This window comes from Phyllostomus hastatus, unplaced genomic scaffold, assembly GCF_019186645.2.
Source record: "Phyllostomus hastatus isolate PE091 unplaced genomic scaffold, TTU_PhHast_1.1 phas_contig_17, whole genome shotgun sequence".
Classification (NCBI taxonomy): domain Eukaryota; kingdom Metazoa; phylum Chordata; class Mammalia; order Chiroptera; family Phyllostomidae; genus Phyllostomus; species Phyllostomus hastatus.
The window spans coordinates 44,165,666-44,185,417 of NW_025333664.1; the positions used below are offsets into that span (position 1 = coordinate 44,165,666).

General features: G+C 37.6%; 1 pseudogene; it reads right to left on the reverse strand.

Moving 5' to 3' along the window:
* Nucleotides 1–877: 877 nt before the first annotated feature.
* On the reverse strand, nucleotides 878–14,069 carry LOC123814701 (annotated as a pseudogene).
* Nucleotides 14,070–19,752: the final 5,683 nt, after the last annotated feature.

The following is a 19,752-nucleotide window of genomic DNA, read 5'->3' on the forward strand; positions in this document are numbered from 1 at the left end:
CCCCCTCACTTCTCCCTTACACCTGAGCCATCCCCACCTCCCTCCCCTGATTCCACCTTCACCTTGGTTTTGTCCATGTGTCCATTATAGTTGTTCCTGAAACCCCCTTTATCCCCTCCCATATATCCTCTTGTTACTCTCCATTTGTTCTTAATTTCAAATGTCTCTGCTTATATTTTTCTTGCTTGTTTGTTTTGTTGATTAGGTTGCACTTAAAGGTGAGATCATATGGTATTTGTTACTCACCACCTGGCTTATTTCATTTAGCATAATGCTTTCCAGTTCCATCCATGCTGTGGCAAAGGGTAGGAGCTCCTTCTTTCTTTCTGCTGTATAGTATTCCATTGTGTAAATGTACCATAGTGTTTTTATCCATTTATTTACTGATGGGCAATCTGCCTTCCCACCAACAGTGAGGAAGTTGTTTTTTTTTTTTTCAAAAGTGTCTCTAAAATGCTATAAAGCAAGTACTATAAATGTTGAATCTATTTGAAACTTTAAGTTTCTTTAAAATGGTCCATGTAGTATGTAATACAACACAGCTAGTACAACACTGCCTGTATTTACTTTGAAACACAAAAAGAATGAATGTGAGCAGTATTCTTTGAAAAATAATTTGAAAAGCTTCTACAGCATTATAAGACAAAGCTAGACAAGGGTGTTAACAGTATTCAGAGAATTAACAAAAAAGTTAAATATTAAAGTACTCAAATGTTTGAGCTGATTTTTGAATACCATTGATAGAAATAAGATAACTTACTGCCAGATTTACTCAGAACACCTTATTTCAAGCTATGTGTAACATAATTGTGGTACATATTCTCAACAAATGCAAAACTAGGTTTTATGTTATATACTCCCATTTCCTAGCCTGGACCTAATTTCTCTGCTTCAATCTGGCAACTTTGAACTTTGAAACCCTATTTGAAATTTCTTCTGATACTTCTGACAGAACTTCTTTTCATTCTGGAATGGTGGGCAGTACCGAATGAGCCACAGCTTGGTGTGGGGTTAAGGAGGGCAATAAAAGTACTTTTCCTATTATGACAGTTCCAGAAAAAGTCTCAGGTGTTCTGGATATGGGTGAAAATTTCTTTTTATGATTTTCTTGTTCCTCTTCCAAAAGGTTATCACTGGTGTCACCACAAGTGGCCTCTTCACAGCTAACACTTCTCAGAAGCTCAGGGAGTCACTGAAGCCCACTGCATTCATTGAAGCCTGCAGCACTGCTTTCACTGCAAATGCTGTTCTCCCAGTGGTGCATCTTTAGCACTGACTTTTCAGAGACATACTGTCTGTCCACTACATCAATGAAGACCCTGTGGATATCCTCAGGAGTCCTGATCTTAGGCAGCTTTTGGACAAAATGGGCATCACTACAGCTGGTCTTTCACTTCTGTTTGGCTTCTTCCCTCTTTTCACTGAATTTTAAAGTCATATTTTCCAATATTTATTCAGACCCTCTTAGGTTCAACAGTGTAAGCAAAATATATTGTAGGTATAGAACTGTCTCCAACCCCTAAAACATCATGGACATTTTCATTTTCGCTACTGTTTCCATCACCATGTTCATCACTGTGATAAGAATGTGAACCATTCACTGATTTGTGCAATTGATTATTCATTTGGCCATTGAGCAGTTCTGAATTTGTGAGGTCCTTATAATAGTAGCTGGGAGTCACGAACTCTGTTACTGAGTGCATCACATTCACATTTCTAGTCTGATCTTCCTTCTCCTCTTCAGAAGACATTATATCTTCTCCATTTGCAATCACAGTATTGAGTTTGCTATCAAGTTCACCCAGCAACAATTTTTATTATTCTAGTTCTTCAGATCAATTCCACAGTTTATTATCGACAAGAAGATCCTTGAATTTTATATCATTTGCACAATCTGCTTCAAAATATGACATTTTGGGTTTGGAATGAGGTTAATGCACAATTCAGCATTTTGCTTTAAATTTGAAGTCATCTATTTTTCTTCTCTTATGTCAACAATATCACCTGTAGTATCACTCATTTTCTGAAAATTTTCTGTAAATTCAACTCTGGATTCAAAATATTTCATTGATTTTAAAAATTATTTATTGTTTTTCTTACATGTCCCTTTCAATACTTAACTAAGCCCACATGCTGCTTTGCTGACCATTTGGCAAATCAGTTATTCTCAAGTAAAATAGTGGTTTCATTAGTATGGACAGATTTTTCTAGCATGGTGGCAAATGGGTTAAATGGTACCATAATATTGTGAAACAACATATCATGCAGGGTACTGAGTCTTTATTGAAGGGCAATATAGTCATTATCTAACTTATACAGTGCTGAATTTTCTCTTGGCAGCTAGTGACTATTTTCCCTGATATTCACAAAGTCATGCAATGGGAAAAGGTAGTTAGAGAAATTGATAAAGAGTTCATTTCCCCACAGCCTTTGTTCAACTGAGAAGAAATTCAGCATTTACAAGAGGAGTATCTAGATGAATAAAAGTGAGAATAATCTTCAGAAGAGAAAGAGCTTAAGGCACTGCTCCTAGGGAAACTGCTGTTTTAAATGAAGTGTGGGAAAATAATTAAAACAAAATGACATATCTCCCTCATTTGTGAAATGAGGGGAATGTTGCATAGTGGAAAAAAGGGATGCTGGGGAATGGGTGAAAATAAAGATATCTTGAAGAGATGGCAAGATTTATAGTGGCCTCCAGCCAAAATGCAGGTGTAGGCAGAAATTCTTTGCTTCCTTGCACAATCAAAAGAAGGATGACAACAAATTTAAAAAACAGAGGGCAATGAGAACCACCAGAAAATCATTTGCATGGAAGTCCAACAACCAAGGGATTAAATAAACATTCATCCAGGCTGAGTTGTGCAATTGATTTCCATTGCACAGGCTGGATGAATGGTTTAAGTGATGAGGACATAGACAACCTATCTGATGTAGAGTTCAAAACTCTGGTAATCAGGCTGCTCAGAGAATTGATTGAGCTCAGTCACAAAATGAAGAAAGGAAAATATACAAGAAACCAACAGCGAAGGAAAGGAAACCAAATCAACTATTTGGAACAAAAGGAAGAAATAAGCATCCAAATAGAATAGAATGGAGAAACAAGAATGCAAAAAGATGAGGAGAGGCTTAGAAACCTCGGGGACAACTTTTAGCATGCCAACATCTGAATCGTGTTTGAAGGAGAAGAGGAAGAGCAAGACATTGAAAACTTATTTGAACATATAGTGAAGGAAAACTTCTCCAATCTGGGAAAAGAAATAGACTTCCAGGTAGTCCAAGAAGCTCAGAGAGTCCCATAGAAATTAGACCCAAGGAGGAACACACCAAGACAAGTCATAATTAAGTTACTGAAGATTAAAGATAAGAAGTGAATCTTAATGGCAACAAAAGGAGAGAGTTACCTACAAAGGAGTTCCCATAAGGCTATCAGCTGATTTCTCAAAAGAAATCTTAAAGGCAAGAAGAGGCTAGAAAGAAGTATTCAAAGTCATGAAAAGCAAGGGCCTACATCCAATATTACTCTATCCAGCAAAGTTATCATTTAGAATGAAAGGGCAAGTAAAGGGCTTCCCAGAAAAGGTAAAGTTAAAGAAGTTTATCATCACAAGCCTTCGTTATATGAAATGTTAAAGGTACTTATCTAACAAATAGAAGTAAAAAAAATATAAATAGTAAAATAACAACCTAAAAAACAAAAATCAAAACTAAGCAAACAACTAGGACTGGAACAGAATCACAGAAATGGAGATCATATGGAGGGTTATCAGTGCGGGGAGGAGGAAATAGGGTAAAAAAAGTACAGGGAATAAGAAACATAATAGGTAGGTACAAAATAGACAAGGGGAGGTTAAGAATAGTGTAGGAAATTGAGAAGCCAAAGAACTTATATGTACAACCCATGGACATTAACTAAGGGGAGTGGTAATGCTGGAGGTTCAGAAGGCAGTGCAGGGAGGAGAGTGATAAAGGGAAAAAATGGGACAAACTGTAATAGTCAATAAACTATACTCAACAATAATCAATAAAACTTACTTTAAAAAAAGTGATGGCCATAATTTTTTTCATTGGAAATTTTCCAGCTCCCTTTTGAGGACCAAACACTGGCTTCAATGGACTGTTTATCTGGAATAATAAGCCGACTTGCATATATACAATAAGATTCGTTTTTACAGAAGATTGAGTCTATTGTGCATGGCTGGTCATCTCCTTGTTTCAGAATTTCAGAGCTGCTGGTGGCCTCTGTGGTCACCTGTTAGTCTCACACATCATTAAAGAATAATGTGTTTTGTTATGGGATTTCATAATAATTCAATGACTATCATTTATGGGGAAATACTATGTGCCAGAATCCCCTGTATATTTTTTCAAATGCAAGAGACAACTTGAAGAGGAGTTTATTGTCCCCATTTTATTGTGCCTCTAAGAAATTATATGATTTGCTTCAGACCAAGACTCTAGCATATTCCTCAGGTGGAATTTGAACACAGGTATATCCAGATCCTGTGCCATGTTCCATCTACCACACAGTGATTCCTAAGTGCCAGTCTGTGTGCAATCCCAGACCCTCTGCCAGGGATCTTAATTCAGTGAGAGTCATTTGGTCGGGATCCCTCAGAAGCATATACTAAGATGATCAGGATTAGAGTGCAAATGGTTTATTGGGAAGTGATCCCAGGAAGACCTTGATAGGAGTGGGGAAATGGAACAGTAAGGGAAAACAAACCAATAAAATGAGCATTATCGAGCAAGTTACTGCTCTGGCAACTTAAGCTACATTCTGTTAGGGAATTCTGAGAAATGGTGGAGAACATATCTTAGAGTTGTCCCTTTCTGAGGGTAGGAGGCTGGAGCATTTCCCATCAACTCTCACCCATCATTGGCTAAGTAATGAATTTGTAACATTTACTCCAATGCACCTCTGCCTTCTTCTGAACATGAGCCAAGCATGCTCCTAAGGCAGAGAAGCCCTGAGGCAGGGGGTTACAGTTGTTTGGAATAAAAAAAAAAATCCTTCTGAGGAACTCTCTCTACTTTTTTAATAAACGGTGTTGGGAAAACTAGATATCCATATGCAAAAGAATGAAGTTGGGTTCTTACCTTATATCATATTAAAAAAAATCATTGAAATGGTCCAAAGACCTAAACACAAAAGCTAAAACTTAGCAGAAAATCTTTTGACATTGGACTTGGTAATGATTTCTTGGACATGACAACAAAAGCATAGATGACAAAAAATAGATAAATTGGACTACAGCAAAATTAAAAACTTCTGTATATCAAAAGGTGAAATTCAACATAGTGAAAGCCAACCCACTGGATAGGAAAAAATATTTACAAATCATATATCTAATAGGGATTTATATCCAGAATATATAAAGAACTCCTACAGTTCAACACAAAAGACAAATAATTTGGTTATAAAATGGGAAAAAGACTTGAATAGACATTTCTTTAAAAAAGATATACAAATGGTGAATAAGGACATGAAAAAATGTTCAATATCACTATTCATTAGGAAAATGTATATCAAAACCACAATGATGACCTGGCTGGTGTAGCTCAGTTGCTTGAAACATTATCTTATACACCAAAAGGTTGGAAGTTTGATTCCTGATCAGAGCACATGAAGAGGTTGCAAATTCAATCCCCAGTCAGGGCACAAACAATGTTTGTTTGTTTTTTATCTCTCTCTCCCTTCCTCTCTCTTTAAAATCAAAAATATATTTTTAAAAATCATAATAAAATACCACCCCAAACCTATGAGGTTGTCCACTATAAAAAACCAAAACAAAACAAGTATTAGTAAGGATATGGAGAAATTGGAACCATTGTGCACTGTTAGGAAGAATGTAAAATGGTATGGCTGTTATAGAATACAGTACAGTGCTTCCTTCTGAAAATAAAATAACTATAATCATTATATGATCTAGCATATCCACTTCTTGGTATATGCCAAGAAGAATTAAAAACATCATGTCTAAGAAATATCTGTTCACTCATATTTACAGCAGCATTATTTACAATAGGAAGATTAAAGCAACTCAAGCATCCATAGGTGGATGAATAAATAAGATGTAGTGTACATATACACAATAGAATGTTGTTCAAACATAAAAAAGAAAAAAAAATGACACATGCTACAACACTAATGACCCATGAGGAAATTATACTAAGTTCAATAAAAAAATCACAAGAGGACAAGCACTTATATAATTACAATTATATGAGGTACCTAGAGTAATCAAATTCATAGAGTCAGAAAATAGAGTGGTGGTTCCAAGAACTGGGGGTAATGGGAAATGGAAAGTTGCTTCTTAATGAGTATAAGTTTCAGTTTTTCAAGATGGAAAGAATTCTGGGATTGGTTGCAGAATAATGTGAATGTACTTAACACTACTGAAATATACACTTAAAATGATTATGATAATAGATTCTATATTATTTGTCTTTTATAACAAGTTTAAAAGAGCACTCTAAAAAGTTAAGTTATGACAAGCAGCCAGAGACCATTGGACTATATCTGTATGTGCTGCAGGTGATCAAAAGTGGTCAGGTTCCTATAGGGCTGTCCAACCTGCAGCCTGTGGGCCACTGTGTCCCAAGATGTCTATGAATGCATCTCAACACAAAATTGTAAATTTACTTAAAACATTATGAGATTTTTTTGTGATTACATGTCACAATGTATTTAGTGTATGAACCAAGACAACGGTTCTTCTTCCAGTGTGGGTCAGAGATGCCAAAAGTTTGGACATCCCTAACTGTTGCACATGTTTCCATTTAGAAAACAAGAGAGGATCTTATGATGATTTTCTCAATTTATTATACCAAAATATAAATGAATATTAAATGTGCCACAGTTTTTGATCCACTCACTTACTGATGGGCACCGAGGTTGCTTCCCGCACTCGACTATTGTAAATTGTGCTGCTGTGAACATTGTAGCATATAGGTTGTTTTGAATTAGTGTTTCAGGATTCTTAAGGTATCCCAGCAGTAGAATGGCTGGGTCAAAAGGTTGTTCCATTTTTACTTTTTTAAGGAAATTCCATACTGTTTTCCACAGTGGCTGCAACAGTCTGCATTCTCACCAACAATGCATTAGGGTTCCCATTTCTTCACAACCTCATCAGTGCTTACCATCTGTTGACTTATTTATGATGGACATTCCCACCAGTGTAAAGTGGTACCTCATTGTGGTTTTAATTTGTGTCTCTATGATGGCTATGGATGTTGAACATCATTTCATGTGTGTCTGGGCCTTCTGTATGTTCTTTGAGAAGTGTCTATTCAGGTCATTTCCCCTTTTCTTAACTGGGTTGTTTCTTCCTGGAGTTGTCTGAGTTCTTTATATATTTTGGAGATCAAACCCTTGTCAGAGATATCACTTGCAAATATATTTTCCCATACACCGGGTTCCCTTTTCATTTGGCTGATGTTTTCTTTAGCTGTGCAGAAGCTTTTTATTTCAATGAAGTTCCATGTGTTTATTTCTTCCTTTACACATTGGAATACTATGCAGAAGATAGAAAGGAGTTCCTACCCTTTGCAACAGCATGGATGGAACTGGAGAGCAGCATGCTAAGTTAAGTAAGCCAGGTAGGTGGTAAAAGACAAATACCATATGACCTCACCTGTAAGTGGAACCTAATCAACAAAGCAAACAAGTAAGTAAAATATAACCAAAGATATTGAAATAAAAAACAAACTGACAGTAACCAGAGTGGAGGGGGGAGGAGAATAATGGGGGAAAGAAGGGAAAGGATCATTAGGGAACATGTGTAAAGGACCCATGGACAAATTCAAAGATGGGAAGGATTGGAGGTGGGTAGTAGGAGATGGGGGTGGGTGGGGTGGGACAAGTTGTGGCAGGAAAGTGGAAACAAGTATACTTGAACTTTTTTAAAAAAGAAAATAAATAAATTCATTTTTCCAAACAATAACAACAAAAAGAATGAGTATTGAACAAAGGGAGACAATCATTTTTTCTTATAAAATAATTGAAATTTCCTAATGGAAATAAAAGATAAACAATAACCAGTTTCTCCCATCAGTTAGGATGAAACTTGCCAACTATCTTAATTGTTTTTAAATATATATACGTTAGCTGTTCTACAATAAGTTAGTACCTTGACAGGCTCTAATGGCCATGGTCAAATACAATTTAGTATGGGTGGACTAGAGAAGAACAGGATGAACAATGACAAAAAATAAGGATTTCAATCAGTGAAATTTCCTCCCAGAAAATGAGTCCAAGGAAAAAACCTGAATCCATGGTGTTTGTTACAATACCCCACATCTCACATCCCTAAAAGGGCAAGAAGTCTTCAGAATGGAGGGTCAAAGACAAGGAGCCATCCCTTCCAGGTGATATGGGAGAACCTCATCTTCTTAATCATTAAGAAAATAAGCAAACTCAACAAACAGTATATTGGAGGTGGGGAATATAGCAAGCAAAACCAAATGAAAATAAAAAGAATGGGAAGGAAAAACAACTCCTGATCACTCCTGAGGAATTTCTTAGAGCATGGAGAAATTGCAATTTCCTGGGATGGTGCTCATATCTTCTATAGTCACTATCCTGGAGATGCCAGGAAATAAGAAAATTGCCTTCAAACAACAGTCTATGGAACTCCCAGCAACACAGAAAAGCTGAAAAAGGCAGACAGGTCTGAGAAATCTTACTTTTTGTTAGAAGTGGTATCCCTAAGAGCTCTAGAATGCTTTTCCTTTCAGACCATCTATTGAGACAAATTGTACATTTTGTTCTTATCAGATAGAATATACAATTCACTGAAATTTATTAAACACTTACCTGAAAATCACAGAAACCATTTTTTTGTTGGTAAAGTGATTTCAGTTAGTAGTGTTTAATCACAGCTGACCTGGGTTGGGTGCCATGCTGTGTGTTACTTAATGTCCTGATAGGCCTATGCCATAGGCTGTTTTATACTGCATTTTACTGATCAGGAAACTGAGTCTTAATGGGTATATGAATTGTTAAAAGATAAATTGATGTACATTGAAATGTTCAAGAGTTTATTTGAGTGTACGTTGATTCAAATCAGGTAGCACCAAACCAGAAATGGTTAGGAGCAATCCATACAACAGGAGGTTGGGCAGAGGATTTTAGGGAGAAAATGGGCAACCAAGCAAGAAAACTAATTGTTTGGCTGTAGCCTAAGCAGTTGCTTTTATTTAGGAAGGTCTAGTTGGCTGCTGGTGAGTGGTTATTCTTGAGTTTTATTTTCTCATACTTAAGTGCAATGACTGTGGCTTAAGTTTGGTTAATTATGCAGGCTACCAAGGCTTTAGAGCTAGTTCAGTCCAATGGCTTTCTTGTTTAATTATTTTAACAATATTATGCTTAAGATCACAGAATAACCAGGTCACAAGCTTAGATAAGGCTCACTTCTGTGATTCCTAATCCCTTCTTGGTCATGCCATACAAACTTCTAGAAACCAGGGGAGTCTGATTGAAGACCAGAAGGGAAGCTGCCAAGTATTACTATGCCATTCACTTTTCTAGGATAAAATATTGAATTTTACTTTAATAAGTTTATGAACATGGAAGAGGAAAAATATTTTTCCTCTTGAGGCTAGAATCTTCCTATAAGAGATATAAATGTGTGTATCTCTGCTTCAAGAGGAGACAAAGTCAGCATTTGATAAATATTTGCAGAATTACACCAACCTCCATCTATCCTTTCAAGGATATGAACAAACTAAGTTGGATCAAAGGAAATATTTTGATCTCCTTTATATATATATATATATATATATATATATATATCAGGGGAGGAAGATGGTAGAGGACTGAACAGGAGCCACACTTATCTTCTCCCAGCACCAACCTAGAATTACAACTCAATTGTGGAGAAACCACCTGGAACAAAAAAACCTGAACAATAGCCAGAGAGAAGCATATAACTTTGGATATATAGAACCAGCTTCAAAACAACCAGTGTGGTAAGGAGTGTGGTGGAGACACAAGAAGTCTGGCTGGGTGCCCACAGGTGGCAGCGCAGGGGAGATAATTAAGCAGCCAATTAGAGTTCCCAAAGAGGACTGGGGTCTAATCCCTAAGCTAGGATTCCCAGCCTAGAACACCAAAGCCTGAAAAGTACAGACAACAACCAGTGGAAAGAGCAGCAGCTTTGCTTTCTGCCAGAGACACACAGATGGAGACGCAAGGACCATTTAAAGGTCCAACACACAAATCTTCATTTGTAGCCACCTACCTGGGGCCCAGGCAAGGGCAGGTACAGAGTGGGCTGGAGACATCTGAGAAGAGACTGGAGACAGAAGCCTTGGGGGGAGAACTGAGAGAGTAGCTACCAGGATCCTGGTGCTGAGTCATCTCCCAGACAGAAGCAGCCTTTGTGCTCAGGCAGACCAGTCTGCTCTGAGTATCAGTAGACTGAGGGGAAACAATAGTCCCGACCCAGGAGGGTCTCTGCCCTGGCCCTTTGGTGCTTAACCCTGACTGCTGAGTCTTAGTGACCAGGTAAACAACTGCAACAGACAGCCAGAGATAGTAGATCACTGGCAAAGGTGGGAAAGATTGGACTAGAGAGACTTGAAGAAAGACTGGGAACAGAGGCTTTTGGGAGAGAACTGAAAGTAGCTGTCTGGATCCAGTGCTGAGCCAATCAGCCCACGCACACACAGCAATCATCTTTCTCAGGTAGATCACTCTCCTCTGAGCAGCAGCTACCTGAGGGGAAACAATAGCCCCCACCGCAGGAGGGATTCAGAAGGCCCTACGGTGCTTAAACCTGACTGCTGAGTGCACAGGGACAATATTAATAATTGAAGACAGCCAGTGACAGCAGATCCCTGAACACATCAAATAGGTTGCCTAAGATCAGACGGGGTTAACATATGACATCACCAGAGGCAGATCCAGAAAGAAAAACAAAACAAAACTGGTAAATATAAGAGGCTACCGACATGAAAGCCACTGTGGTCTTCTTCATGATTTGTGATACTTCTTTTCCTGCATAGCTTCATAACATTCATTTCTTGTACAGCAAATTTGTATATATGTCACAAGAGTTTATACTACAGTGTATTTCAATTCACATATTTTGCCCCTCCTTTCCCTTAGCCTATCTTACCTTCCTCTTTCCTTGCAATATTCTCATTTAAAATTTGGTTTTCTCTCTAGCTACAACTTATTTCCAATCCACACTCTTACTATTTCTCCTCTGTCCAAATATTTAAAATGAATTCTCTTGTCAAGTGTCATTTCACATCCTTTTATCCAACTATTAAAATACCCGTGTTCCCTGTACACTTGTCACAAAATTTGCTAGTTGGTGGTTGTTAGGGTAGTTTTTGTTGCATTGTTTTTTCAAGGATATCTTTAGAGCTTCACTAATTCTGTATTTCAAATAAAAAATTTTACTGGACAACTTTCCTACTACTTTTTTAACTAAAATTGTTATTATGCTGTTGATCCTGTTGTTTTCTTTTTCTTTTTTGTCTTCTATTTCTCTCTCATCCTCCCATTTTATTTTATTTATTCTCCTTTTTGTCTTTTCCTTTACATACCAAATATAATTTTCCCTCAGTCTAGTTTTTATTCCTCACTCTTGGTATCCCCTCTCCCTCTAACATTACAAAATCACTTCCCATTCCTCTAAATATCACTTAGATATTTCTTTCTTTTTCCCCTATTATTCCCATACCACCTATATGAATTTTAGCTCATTTGTTCTTGGTAGTACTCTGGTGGATCTTTCTCTCTAATTTGGCCCCTATATTTTTATTAATTATTTAATATTTTCCTTCCTTTTTCTTTCTCTCTCTCACTTTATTTTACTTTACACTATTTTAATTTCTATTTAAACCTAATATTTAACCCTTCCCTTCTAATACTCCATTTCACACTCTTCATTCCCTTTATTTATTCATGAGGTAAACTTTACCTTCTCTCCTTCCATTGCTCTAACTCCCAAACTCTTATTAGTGCTCCTCCCTCTACCTTCTCAAAATCATTTTTTTCAGTAGGTCATCTCATATTTATTCTCTTTTCTTATAATAGTCTTAATCTTACTACACTAGTGTTAATACTGGTTCATTTACTATTGATAGTGGGATTGTGGGGGAAAGTTATATTTGTGGGTGTAGGTTTATTTCTTGGGCTCTGGTTTTGTTCAGGCAGCCCCTGTACAACAGCACAAAAGATGTGGGTGAAATAACCCTCAGTCTACCAGCGGCAGGGAAGAACCCATGGAAGAATGACCCAACAACAATCAAATCCAATTATATCCAGAAAGCCAACATAAAAGGCATAATGGATATCCCAAGAATATCAAGTTCAGGTGATCAAGGAGACTGCACTACTGTATCTCACAGGCCTCCCACTATAGAATTTCACACCTCAAAGTCAGAAAGTAAAAACAGAGCAATTTAAAAAGCTGAAGCTAACAAGAACAGTCCCACAAACAATAGGAAGATAAAGAACAAACCCCCGATCTAAAGGAAAGAATCTTCAGAATGAATGCTAAATGAGATAGAAACAGGTCAACTATCAGATACTGAGTTCAAAACAATTGTTATAAGGAAGTTCAATGAACTCACTGAAAACTACCAAAAACTACTGGGGAATTACAAGGAACCTACTGCAAACTACATCAGCATAAAAAAGGACAAAGAAATCATCAACAAGGTCCAGAAAGAAATGAAGAATACAATTTCTGAATTAAAGAACACAGTACAAGGAATCAAAAGCAGGCTCAATGAAGCAAAGGATCCAGCTCAGTGAGATGGAAGGAAAAATAGAAAAAAAAATATATTGAAAAGATCAAGCAAAACAAAAAAGACTGAAAATGAAGAGGGGTAATTCGTGACAATGTGAAATAAAATAATATCCATATGATAGGCATACCAGAGGGAGAAGAAGAGGAGCAAGTGATAGAAAACCTGATTAAAAAAGGAATGATGGAAAACTTCCCTAATCTGATGAGAGAAGAAGCCACATGAGTCCACAAAGCAGAGAGGGCCCCAATCAAGAGGACCCAAAGAGGTCCACTGCGAGATACATCATAATCAAAATGGCAAAATTTAAAGACAAAGAGAGAATATTAAGGCAGCAAGGGAGAGACAGGAAGTAACATACGAGGGAGCCTAATAAGGCTAGCAGCTGACTTCTCAACAGAAACATTACAAGGCAGAAGGGAATGGCAAGAAATAATCCAAGTAATGAAAAACAAAGTTCTGCAACCAAGACTACTCTATCCAGCAAGGCTCTCAGTTAAAATGGAAGACCAAATAAGGGGCTTCTCAGACAAAAGAAGGCTAAAAGAATGCACCTTCACAAAAGCAGCACTGCAACATGTGGTAAAGGGACTGCTTTAAGAAGATGAATAAGAACACTGAGAGAGAAAGAAGCAAAGGTACAAAGGGAGTAAAATTGCAATGAATAGATACCTATCAATAATAACCTTAATTGTAAGTGTGTAAAATGCTACAATCAAAAGATATAGGGGAGACAAGATAGTGTTGTGGTAGGAGGGAGCAGGTTCCACTTCCCCTACACACGGAAGAAAAACCTAGCCGATCAGCAGAGGAACAGAGCAAACAGCCAACAGTATCCCAACACATATGAGAATTGGAGATCAAAAATAGTAGCGAACATTGAAAAATCAGACAGTAAGGAGAGTGTCTCAGGATAATAAGGGCCCAGGGATCAGCGCCAGGGCCAGGTTGCAACCCCAGGCCCAGTGCTCCTGGCGCTGGGTCAACCGCTCACTCCGGAGCCAAACAAGGACTTAGCAGCACCAGAGGAGGCCTGGTTGCTTGAAGGCAAAGAGAGGGGAGTGAAGACTGAGTGGCAATCACACAGGGGCTGTGAGCACCCATGCATAGCCCTGGGAAGAGTGTGTGCCAGAGCCTGTGCAACCAAGAGTGGCCTTGCCGCACGCCTACCAAGAGTGGCCTTGCCGCACGCCGTGCCAGCACCCTCAACCTGGAGATAGTGTGGTTTTGTGCAAGGCCCGGAGCCCACAGCCATGAGCAAGGAAAAGGCACGGGTGCTCAGCAGGATCCACAGTGCCCATGGCCGTGAACTCAGGAGAAGTGTGTGCCCCTCAGGATCCCTGAGCCCACACACGTGAACACAGAAGAGGCGCAGGAGCTCCACAGGATCCCCAGAGCACATACCATGAACATGGGGAAGGCGAGCACACTCCACACTCTGCAGGATCCAGGGAGCCAATTGCCAGGAGCTCCAGAGAGTGTGCTTAGGATGACCCAGATCCCACACCCAGGGCCCTGTGGAAAGGCACCAGACTGGCTCTGGGGAGAACGTGCAACTAGCCCTGGGGAGAGTACTGGAGAGGCTGACTGAGTTCTGAACAGGAAGGGAGAAAAGAGATACCAACCGCCCCTCAGCCTGCTGAAGCCAACAAGACCAGAAAAAAATATGGTTTGGCTAATGCGAAACAAACAAGAGGCTTTTTTTGTTATTTTGTCTTTTTATTTTTTTAGTAACTTATTATTTTTTAATTTTTATTATTTTTATACATCTCAATTACTTATGCTTCTTTCCTTCTTTCTAGGGTTATTCCTTCTTCCTTTCTTTCCAAATTTATCTCTTCCTCCTTCCATCTTCTGCTTTATTGCTTTTTTTTTCTTTTTTGGAACCAGCAAGTTATTGAATATTTGTATTATCATTTTTTAATTATTTATTCATTATTAAAACTTTAATGGTATTTTGGTATTCCCCTTCTTTCTGTATAGACTTCTTTGTTTGGCTGGTTATATTGTACCATTTGACAGGTTTCCTTTGTTATCTCATTCATAGTGTGTTGCTAATTTACTGTCGTTCACGTCACTTGTGTGCCATTAGCACACTACTCAAGGTCCTATACTACCTATTCTTGTTATCTAGATCTCATAGACTCCATAATATGATTGCTACTCTAATACTACTGAAAATAATAGCTATTCCAGACAATTCTAAATACTACACAACACCCCTCCCAGATCTCAGCGAACTTCATGGTTTCCTGAACTCTAATACTGTAGTGGTTAACTCTATTCTCTCTCACACTACACCTGCTTACTATTCTTTACTGTCACCCTACCTCAGAATCTGACCTCCCAAAAGCTCACTGCTTTCTAGATCCAACTCAAAAACCTTATCTCCCAAACAAGACTCTTATCTTCTCTCCATCCCTTCTAAAAAGTGGTTAATGGGTGGAATATCACGGTTAACACTATACATAGCCAAAGGATCTCCTATCTCTCCTCTACTGGCTGCTACTGTAACTATCATAGAATACTCTCTTGCTGTCTTAAACCATTTGGCCTTAGTACTCCAACTGATTACAGAAAAGAGTAGGGGGAAGCTGTGATCTCCAGGGTACCCGAAGGAAACTGCACCACTGAATCACACAGGTATTCTACCACAGGAGTTCACACCATAAACCCAGGGAACCAAAACAGATCAATTTAAGAAACAGCATCTAACCAGAAGAGTCTCACGAAAAATGAGAAGACAAAAAAAAAACAATCCTCAAATGAAGGGAAAGGAGGAAGCCTCAGAAAGAATGCTAAATGAAATACAGGCAACTAAACTATCAGATATTGAGTTCAAAGAAATGATTATCAGGAAGCTCAGCAGGCTCACGATGAACTACAAGAAACTACAGGGAAGCTACAATGATCTCACTGCAAACTATATCAACATGGAAAAGGAAATAGAAACTATCAATAAGGGCCAAGAGAAAATGAAGAATACAATTTCTGAACTGAAGAATATAGTAGAAGGAATGAAAAGCAGGATTGATGAAGCAGAAGATCAGATCAGTAAATTGGAGGACAAAGTAGAAAAAAACACCCAGAAAGAGCAATAAAAGGAAAAGAGGCGCAGAAAGAATGAAGAGGGACTAAGAGAAATGAAAGAAAATATGAAATGTAATAGTATCCGTATAATAGGGGTGCCAGAAGGAGAAGAAGAAGAGCAAGGAATAAAAAACCTATTTGAAAAAGTAATGATGGAAAACTTCCCTAATTTGATGAGAGAAAAATTCACGCAAATCCAGGAAACACAGAGAGTCCCAATCAAGAGGAACCCAAAGAGGCCCACCTCAAGACACAACATCATTAAAATGGCAAAATTTCAAGACAAAGAGAGAATCTTAAAGGCAGCAAGGGAGAAACAGGAAGTAACATACAAGGGAGGTTCAATAAGGTTAGCAGCTGACTTTTCAATGGAAACACACCAAGCCAAAATAGAATGGCAAAAAATATTCCAAGTAATGAGAACCAGAGGTCTGCAACCAAGGCTAATTTACCCAGCAAGGCTCTCAATCAAGATACAAGGCCAAATAAGGAGTTTCCCAGACAAAGGAAGGCTAAAAGAATACAATTCCACCAAACTAGCTCTGCTAGAGATACTAAAAGGACTGCTTTAAGGAAAGGAAGGACAAGAGAGAAAGAGAGAGAGAGAGGAACACAGGTACGATAATGGCAACGAATAAGTACCTATCAATAATAACCTTAAATGTAAATGGATTAAATGCCCCAATCAAAACACATAGAATAACTGAATGGATAAGAAGGAATGACCCACACATATGCTGCCTATAAGAGACCCACTTCAGGACGAAAGACCTACACAGGCTGAAAGTAAAGGGATGGAAACAAATTTTACAAGCAAACGGACAGGAAAAAAAAGCGATGGTAGCAACATTCATATCAGACAAAATAGACTTCCAAAAAAGGACCATAAAAAAGGACCCAGAAAGTCACCTTATGATACTCAAGAGAAGAATCCACCAAAAAGACATAAACATTGTAAATATATATGCACCCAACATAGGAGCACCACATACATAAAGAACATCCTAGAAGACTTTAAAAAAGATACTGACAGCAACACAATTATAGTGGGGGATCTTAATACCCCACTTTCAAAAATGGACAGATCTTCCAAACAAAATATTAACAAAGATATTGTGGCATTGAACAATACCCTTGATGAAATGGACTTAACTGATATATACAGAATCCTCCATCCCAAAAAAGATAAATACATATTTTTTTTCAATAGTACATGGAACATTTTCAAAGATCACCTACATCATAGGACACAAAAAAGTCTCAACAAATTAAAGAAAATTGAAATCATACCAAACATTTTCTCAGATCACAAGGGACTGAAACTGGAAACCAACTTGAAGGAAAAAAAAACAAAACACTCAAAATCATGGAGATTAAATAGCATGCTATTAAACAATGAATGGGTCCAGAATGAAATTGGGAAAGAAATCAAAAAGTTTCTGGAAACAAATGACAATGAATTCACAACAACCCAAAACTTATGGGACACAGCCAAGGCAGTCCTGAGAGGGAAGTGCATACTGATACAGGCCCACATAAAAAAACATAGAAACATTTCAAACAAATAACCTAAGCCTATGTCTACAAGAACTGGAGGAAAAACAACAAAGACAGAACAGAGCAAGAAGAAGAAAGGAAATGACCAAGATCAGAGCAGAATTAAATGACATAGAGACTAAAAGCACAATTCTAAGGATCAATAAATCCAGGAGCTGGTTCTTTGAACAGATAAACAAAATTGATAAACCTTTAAGCAGACTCATCAAGAAAATAAGACAGGGGATCCAAATAAAGACAATCAGGAATGAGAGAGGAGAGATTATAACTGACACCACAGAAATACAAAGGATTGTAAGAAATTACTATGAAGAACTGTATGCCAAGAAATTTGAAAACCTAGATGAAATGGACAAATTTCTAGAAAATATAATCTTCCAAAACTCAATGAAGAAGCAGAAAGCCTGAATAGACCAATAAGAGGAAATGAAATTGAACTGTAATAAAAAAACTCTCAGCAAAGAAAAGCCCAGGTCCAGATGGTTTCTCAGGAGAATTCTACAAAGCATTCAAGGAAGAGCTAACCCCTTTCCTTCACAGACTATTCCAAAAGGCCAAAATGATGGAAGACTCCTAATCTCTTTTTATGAAGCCAGCATCATCCTAATCCCAAAACCAGACAAAGACACAAAAAAGAAAGAAAAATTCAGACAAATATCGCTGATGAACATAGATGCTAAAATCCTCAACAAAATATTGGCAAACCGCATCCAACAATACATTAAAAAGAATATACACCATGATCAGGTGCAATTCATACCAGGGATACAAGGATGGTTCAATATTCGGAGACCAGTAAATGTAATACACCACATAAACAAAAACAAAGACAAAAATCACATGATCATATCAATAGATGCAGAAAAGCATTTGATAAGGTACAGCATCCATTTATGATAAAAACACTCAGCAAAGTGGGAATAGAGGGAGCATTCCTCAACATAATAAAGGCCATACATGAGAGACCTACAGCCAACATAATACTCAATGGGCAAAAATTAAAATCTTTTCCATTAAGATAAGAAACAAGATAAAGGTGTTTAATTTCACCACTCCTATTCAATATAGTAATGGAAGTTTTAGCCATGGCAATCAGACAGGAAAAGGAAATAAAAGGTATTCAAATAGGAAAGGAGGAAACAAAACTGTCACTTTTTGCAGATGACATGATAGTGTACATAGAAAATCCTATAGACTTCACCAAAAAACTGCTTGACCTAATAAATGAATTTGGAAAAACAACAGTATACAAAGTCAATATCCAGAAATCAAAGGCATTTTTGTACACCAACAATGAAACATAAGAAGCATAAATCATGAAAAAAAATCCCATGTGTTATAGCAAAAAGAAAAATAAAATACCTAGGAATAAACCTAACCAAAGAGGTGAAAGACCTGTATTCAGAAAACTACATAAAACTGCAGAAAGGAATCAAGGAAGACACAAAAAAAATGGAAACATATACTGTGTTCTTGGATTGGAGGAATTAACATCATTGAAATGTCCATACTACCCAAAGCAATTTATGGATTCAATGCAATACCTATTAAAGTACCAATGGTATATTTCACAGACATAGAACAAACACTTCAAAAATTTATATGGAACCATAAACAACCCCGAATAGCTGCTGCAATTTTGAGAAAGAAGAGCAAAGTAGGCGGGGTCACAATACCTGACACTAAACTGTATTACAAGGCCACTGTAATCAGAAGAGTCTGGTACTGGCATAAAACCAGGGACATGGACCAATGGAACAAACAGAGAGCCCAGAAATAAGCCCAAGTCTCTATGGTCAATTAATATTTGACAAAGGGGGCAGCAACATAAAATGGAGTAAAAACAGTCTCTTCAACAAATGGTGTTGGGAAAACTGGACAGCTACATGCAAAAAAAATGAAACACGAGTACCAACTTAAAGGAAACCAACAACCCAACTCGTCCTCCTCCTCCTCCTCCTCCTTGTTTGTTATTATAAACAAAAATAAATTCAAGGTGGATAAAAACCTTAAATATTAACTGTGACACCATTAAAGTCCTAGAGGAGAACATAGGCAGGAAAATCTCAGATATTTCCTGCACCAACATTTTTGCTGATATGTACCCTACAGCAAGAGACATAAAAGAAAGAATAAACAAATGAAATCACATCAAAATAAAAAGCTTCTGCACTGCTAAAGAAAATAGTATTAAAATAAAAAGGAAACCAACCGTATGGAAAAACATATTTGCCAATGATACCTCAGACAAGGGTTTCATCTCCAAAATATATAAAGAACTTACATGACTCCACTCTAAGAAGACAAGCAACCCAATTAAAAAATGAGAAAAGGACT